Here is a 6,624-nt window from a genome sequence, read left to right as displayed (position 1 = left end):
ATATGCTTTTGGGGTATTGCATGCTCACGCTGGTCTGTGGAAACAAAGGGGAATGTTAACTGCTCAGGGTTCTCCGGTCAAGCATGGGTCTCAAATTCTCCGGCTTTTAGAAGCAGTACAGCTCCCCTCAGCAGTAGCAGTGATACATTGCAGAGCTCACCAGAAGGAGGACCAGGATGTAGCCAAGGGCAACGCTAGAGCAGACAGGGAAGCCAAGCGTGCTGCTACCCTGGAGTCACCGACAGGGGAGAATACCCAAATCCATGCCCTCATCCCATCAGTAGGTAAGCTTGCAGCCCCTAAGTACTCCTCTGAGGACAGAAACCTGGCTGACAGGCTTGGTCTCCAGGAAAAGGAGGGATGGTTTTACTCCACAGAGGGAAAAGTCCTTTTGCCCAAGGGCTTAATCCGACCAGTGCTGCAAAAACTGCATCAAACCACCCACGCAGGCAGGGAGGCTCTTACTCAGCTCATGAGCAAGTATTTTCTAACCTCTGGACTTAGACCCCTAGCATCCCAGGTACAGGCTGAATGCCTACTCTGCCAAAAGAATAACCCTCAACCAGGAGTGCCAGTGCTGCCAGCTACCTTGGAACCTACCCCAGGCCCAGGATTGGTGTGGCAAATAGACTTTACTGAGTTTCCTAGAACCCAAGGGTACAGGTATCTCCTCGTCATGGTGGATCGATTCAGTGGATGGCCCGAAGCCTTCCCATGTCGTAACAACACTGCCAAAACAGTGGCTCTTAAGTTTGTCAAGGAGATCATTCCCCGCTTTGGGCTCCCCCAGTGGATGGAATCTGACAATGGGACACACTTTACATCTCAAATTGTTCAAAGGATTTCAGATGTCTTGCAAATCTCCTGGAAGCTCCACACACCGTGGCGACCACAGGCCAGTGGTGTAGTGGAACGTACTAATCAGACACTCAAGCGACACCTCTCTAAGATTTGCCAGGAAGCCTCTCTTAAGTGGCCTGATGCTTTGCCCCTTGTGTTACTCCGCATTCGTGCTCTCCCCAAGGGCAGGTTAGGGCTTAGTCCCTTCGAGATTATGTTTGGAAGGGCATGGCCTCTGGATGGTACACCGGTTCTGTTAGGGGAGTGGGAGGTAGGCTGCGGGTTTTTGTCTCAGTACATGTGTTCTCTGTCTGCTGTTCTTTCTTCTCTTCACAGGTATACCAAAGATTCACAGCCTCCTCTACTGGATACCCCGGTCCACTCCTTGCAGCCAGGCGATTCTGTACTCGTTCGGACCTGGAAGGACGAGCCTCTCCAAGAGAAGTGGAAGGGACCCTACACTGTCCTGCTTGTTTCCCACATGGCGGCAAAGGTCGAAGGACACAAGAACTGGATTCATCACTCTCGACTGAAAGCAGTGCCTGCTCCTGAACAGTGGACTGTGCAGCCTGCTAAAGAAGCAGCTTCTAGCGACGATTTGGGACTTAAACTGCTATTCAAAAGACAATAAGGGTTGCTGGGAATGCCCTGTGATCTCTCTGAACAGCCACAGCGCACTTCCCACGAGCACCCTGAGCATTGGTTTTATCTGTTCACAGAAGGCTGACCTAATTTCTGGTCCTGGTCCTTTTATTTTCTGATTTGTTTGGTGGCTTTCATTCTTATCCATTGGGCATTTGGGTTGCTGTAATTGCCAGTATGGGTTCAGGTTTAGGGTCTTTCACAGCATTCTTTTTTGTCACAGAGGCATTCCTCCTGTTCCCTTCTGTTACACCCACAGCACATGCAGAATGGGGACCTCTCCCTACAGATATGGCTACCAATACATATGAAGCCCTGAAAATTGCTTTTGCCCGTGAGTTTAATCTCTCCAACTGTTGGATATGTGCCCAGATTCCCCATCATTCAGCGGGGCTGCCCTGGCGTGCCGTTCCCCAAAATTGGTCTGATATTTGCCAGGAAATATTGATAACTTCTTATAATATACGGCAGCCTTTTATGTCGGGCAGAGTTGGAGGAAACCTAAGCCATAATTGTTCTCAGGAGCGCTTTTATAGTTTGACCAACAGCTCCTGGCAACCCTTTGGCAACCTCTTACAAAAACCTACCCCCATCAGACTTCGGGTTGTACCCCAAGGTCTGCTTTGTTTTAGGGAGCCTTCTTCACCTAATGCCCTTTGGTTTGCAGGTAATAGTTCCTGGCACTATTACTTGTCTCCAACAACTAATGTTACAATCCCCTTTCTCAACAGCACTGGCCAGGATACTGGGGAAGGGCTCCAGTACTGGCCCCCTCATATTGCCACCCAGCGCCAGCAGGGGATTAATGGACTGGTTGCTAATGGACAGGCATTTTTTATATGTGGCCGTAATGCCTACAAGTGGCTCCCACATGGGTGGCATGGAAGTTGCTATAAAGGATTCCTTGCTCCTCCCCTCCGTGTTGTGGCCCACGCTCCCTCAGGTCGCCCCAGGTACTACCGGTCCCTGAGAGCTACCCTTGAACCCATCGGTGAGGGAGACAGGTTTGGAATGATATTCCTCCCTTCCTATGGGGTAGGACGAATGGCCCAACTTTATAAGAGACTTTTTGTATTCCTTACTCAGTTTGCCAATGACACCCTGGCCATAGACAAAGGCATAAGTTCTGAGCTCTACCAACTCCGGTTATTATCCCTGCAAAATCGCCAGGCCCTAGATTATATTTTGGCCTCACGGGGCGGGGTCTGTGCCCTTATTGGGGATGATTGTTGTACCTATGTCCCAGAATCTTCACAGGATATTAACAAGCACATCCTGTCAGCCGAACGGGCCTTTAACCTGTGGAAGGCCCAGGAAGCAGAACCTACTATTTTTGATTCCCTCTGGGGTTGGTTACCTGATCTAGGGGGATTAGGGGGAGGTATTGTTCGCCTCCTGCTCACAGGTGTTGTAATCTGTTTTGTTCTCTTTCTTTTGCTCGCTTGCTGTAAACCACTCATACATAAGCTTTGTACCCCCCATTCCCCAGATGTTCCCTTGTACCCCTTAATTGATGACCCTGATTGTATGGAATTTAATCGCTTTTTGTCTTCAGAGTATGAGAAAACTCTGCCAAAGGTTTGTTGAGTGTTCTCAAAGGAGGGAATTGTTGGTGTCACTGGGCGTAGCTACCAGGTAACTCGGGGGGGTGGAAGACCACGAGTGTTGATGAAGCCCCCCTGCTCTGGGTCTAAGTGAGCCACAGTAACTCCATCTTGTGAACTTTAACCAACCTACATACTAACAGCCTAAAAGCAAAATTTTTAACTGTCAGCTTTCTTAGCTTGCAGCTGTAGGACAGTTTGAAACAGCAAAAGCGGCGGGGAGGCGGGGGAGAAGGGGAGAGAAATCTGCCTGCGTCGGTGCTGTGAAGGCCATAGATAAACATGCGAGTGAGAACAGTTCTAACAAGCTACAATATAGTGTTTAGTGTTGCAAGGGGGAAGGGAGGAAGGGAAAACAGGGAGAAACAAAAGCCTTATACAAACAGCTTGACATATAAAAAGGGGGACTTGCTTGTATTTGGCGCGCTGGATTTGAGATACTGTTTCTCCTAGTGCCTGCTTTGAGATCTCAAATAAACTTGATTTGCTTCTCCACCCTGGTGTGTTAATTAGTGCGACGCACACCGGGCAACGAACCCCTGCTGCCTCCTCGGGCCCTTTGGGCCGGCAACACCCCCATGACTGTTCCTCTGTGTCCCCCTAGGAGTCATGTCCCACATTTTGGGGACCACTGAACCCTACTGGCTAAGCAGGGGCTAGTGATGCCAAAACCCAGGGAAAGGGAGAACAGGGGCAGGGGCCCTGGCACCAGAACCATGGCCCCAAACACTTCTGCCTGCGGCCCTGCCCTCTTTCAACCCTTCCACGCCTTCTACCCACGGCCCCATCCACTGGGCACCTCTGTTTCACCCCTTCCCCACTGGCCCCACCCTGCTCACTCATTTACTCCTCCCCCCCCCCAGCCGCTGCAGCCCTGAGACCAGAGAAGCTCTGTGTCCCGGCTGCAGCCCCTGGGCCAAAGCGGAGGATGGGAGCTCCTCTAGCACTTGGGACGACATGGGGAGACTTTTCCATGGGCCCCAGATCTGCGGGGCACTCAGTGATCAAAGGGGCACCCTGCGGCAGTGCGAAGGTGCGCACTGCCAGTGTAGTGTCAGCCACGGCTTCCTGGGGGGCTCCCACACTTCGCCCTGCTTGGACCTGGTGCAGGAACATTGTGGGGGGAGGGGCAAGTGATGACACAAAGATGCAGCTCACCCTCCCCCAGCGGCCCCATGGAGGGTTGGGGGGAGCGAGGAGCAACACTAAGTGCCCCATCCGTCCTGGTCACTGTCCCCATCCAACCTGGGCTGTGCTGGGAGGGGAGCATCAGAAGCTGCTGCTCTCTGCCCTCCCCTGATGCAGCCCGGCTGAGGAACGTGACCTGGATGCAGGGAGCTCGGATGTGCTGGAGATATGTTGGGAAAAGGGACTGTCTGAATTCCCAAGGCAGGAAACGAACAATCTACAGCAACGTCATTAACCACAAACACACTCTGGCCATGCTCCAGCCAATAGGGAAATGGGCAGGAATTCTTGCTGTTCAGCCACGGCCACACGTACAGAGCTGCACAGCAGTGAGTGTGCTGGGGAAGCTGGTGTGAGCAAACCACTGGAAATGACCCTTCAGTGAGAACAGAACCCGAGTGTAGAAAGGCCCCCGTGTTAAGTGGTTGTGGCTGAGGCCTTAGGGAGCTGGGGTTTAACAACATAGGTGTCTTTCTGTGGAGGTTTGAGTCTTGCTAGGCAGGGAAGGCTGGTGTGTGGTGTCTCCATGGTTGTACTTTCAGTGATGCAGGTTTCTCTCTCCCATTGTTCCATGGGCATCCTACTAGATTGCCAGCTGCCTTTCAACTGCAGTGTGGAGACAGTGAGTGTGTGTGGGGAGAGACAGTGTGTTGAGGTAGGTAGGAGCAGATCATTATTATCCCTACTTGAAAGAGGGAGAAGCTAAGGCTGAGAAAGGAGAATTGACTTGTCTTAGGTCACACGGCCAGCCAGTAGCAGAGTTGGGAGTAGGACACAAGAGCCCTGATTTTCAAACTAACCATCAGATCTTGATTTTCACACATTGAGTGACCTGAATAAAGTGCTCTCAGATGAGCTCCACACCAACAACAGTGCACAGGAATTATTCAGCAAGTATTTGAGGAGAATTGCATTGTTAGAGAGAATCATGAACATTCAGCAAGTATTTGAGGAGAACTGCAATGTTAGAGAGAATCATGAACTGCTCAGAGACCATTAATGCAGCGAAGCAGCAAAATTCATCAAACATAGAACTGGTTCTGACTTATTTCCTTGGTCTTAAAAGAGAACAACAAGGCCTGAGTCTCCTCCCTGTCAATAACCCCCTGCTCAGCCAATCAGGGTAGAGACTGAGGACGGGAGGCTGAGGGTTCTCACCAGAGAGCCCAAAGGATGGCCCAGGTCACCGGTGGGGATCACTGCCCGAGCACTATTTCAGCCCCACATTTTTGGGTGGACCTCCCACAGTGGGAGCTGCAGAGCACTCCCCCGCAACACACACACACACACACACCGCTCCTGGTGTTGGGAGGGGAACAGGTGAAAGGACAAAAGAAACAACAGACAAAGAGAAAGGAGGAAGGGAGGGATGGAGGAAAAGGTGAAACCAAAAGGACAAACCCTAATGTCCCCAGTGATTCTAAGGGACAAAATCCCAGGTGTGGAATAAAATTCTGCCTCCTTAAGCTTGTGTTTTCTATGCCTAGAATTCAACTGTCACCTGATGGATCAGACTGAACAGGTTTCAAACCTCGAGGAGGCTCTTACCTTCTAAACAGGGACGTCTGTTTTCTAGTAAAATCACTAAAAGGGAAGGAGAAAACTCGAAAGAGGTTCCTCCTGGCGCTCACATCCGTGAACCCGAATACTCTCTCAGTCCTCAAAGAGAGACCTGGAGAAGGAGACTTGCTGAAGCAAAGCCACAGGGGTCTCTGAGGTTTCCCTGGCCCCTTGCCCCAGTCCTGCCTGGCTGATGTCAGCATCTCTCTGTGAGGTCACCACCTCCCCACCGCCTTTGACCAATAGTCTGAGGTCCTGCAAAAGGCCTTTGTGATGTCACTGCCACACCCCTCCCTTGCTGTGCTAATGTCCTGCCCCTGGCCAGGCACTTTGTCGGTTTGAGCTACTCCCTGTGGATCACCCCACTCAAGGAGCGTTCGTTCTAGGCAGCAAGCCGGTAGTTTTGGATCATCTGCACATTTTGTCAGCTCACTGTTTAGCAGATCATTTATGAATAGGTTGACTAGTCCTGGTCCCAGTACAGACACCACTAGTTACCTGTTTCCATCCTGAAAACTGACCATTTAGTCCTACCCTTTGTTTCTTGTCTTTTAATGAGTTATTGATCCACGTGAGGACCTTCCAGAGGTGAAAGTAAGCCGGTATGTTCCGGTATGGGGTACCGGCAAGAGCCGTTACGCTGTGCCAGTCCGGCCCGGCTTCCTCTAGCTGGTGATTTAAAGGGCCCAGGGCTCCCTGCAGCGGCCGGAGCCCTGGGCCCTTTAAATCGCCTTCCGAGCCCCCGTGCCAGAGCCCCAGGGAGCAAATCACTGCCGTGGATGCTGCTCTC

This window comes from Mauremys mutica, chromosome 24 (genome assembly GCF_020497125.1).
Source record: "Mauremys mutica isolate MM-2020 ecotype Southern chromosome 24, ASM2049712v1, whole genome shotgun sequence".
NCBI lineage: Eukaryota > Metazoa > Chordata > Testudines > Geoemydidae > Mauremys > Mauremys mutica.
The sequence above is the reverse complement of the archived record's forward strand: the minus strand, read 5'-3'. Positions refer to the sequence as shown.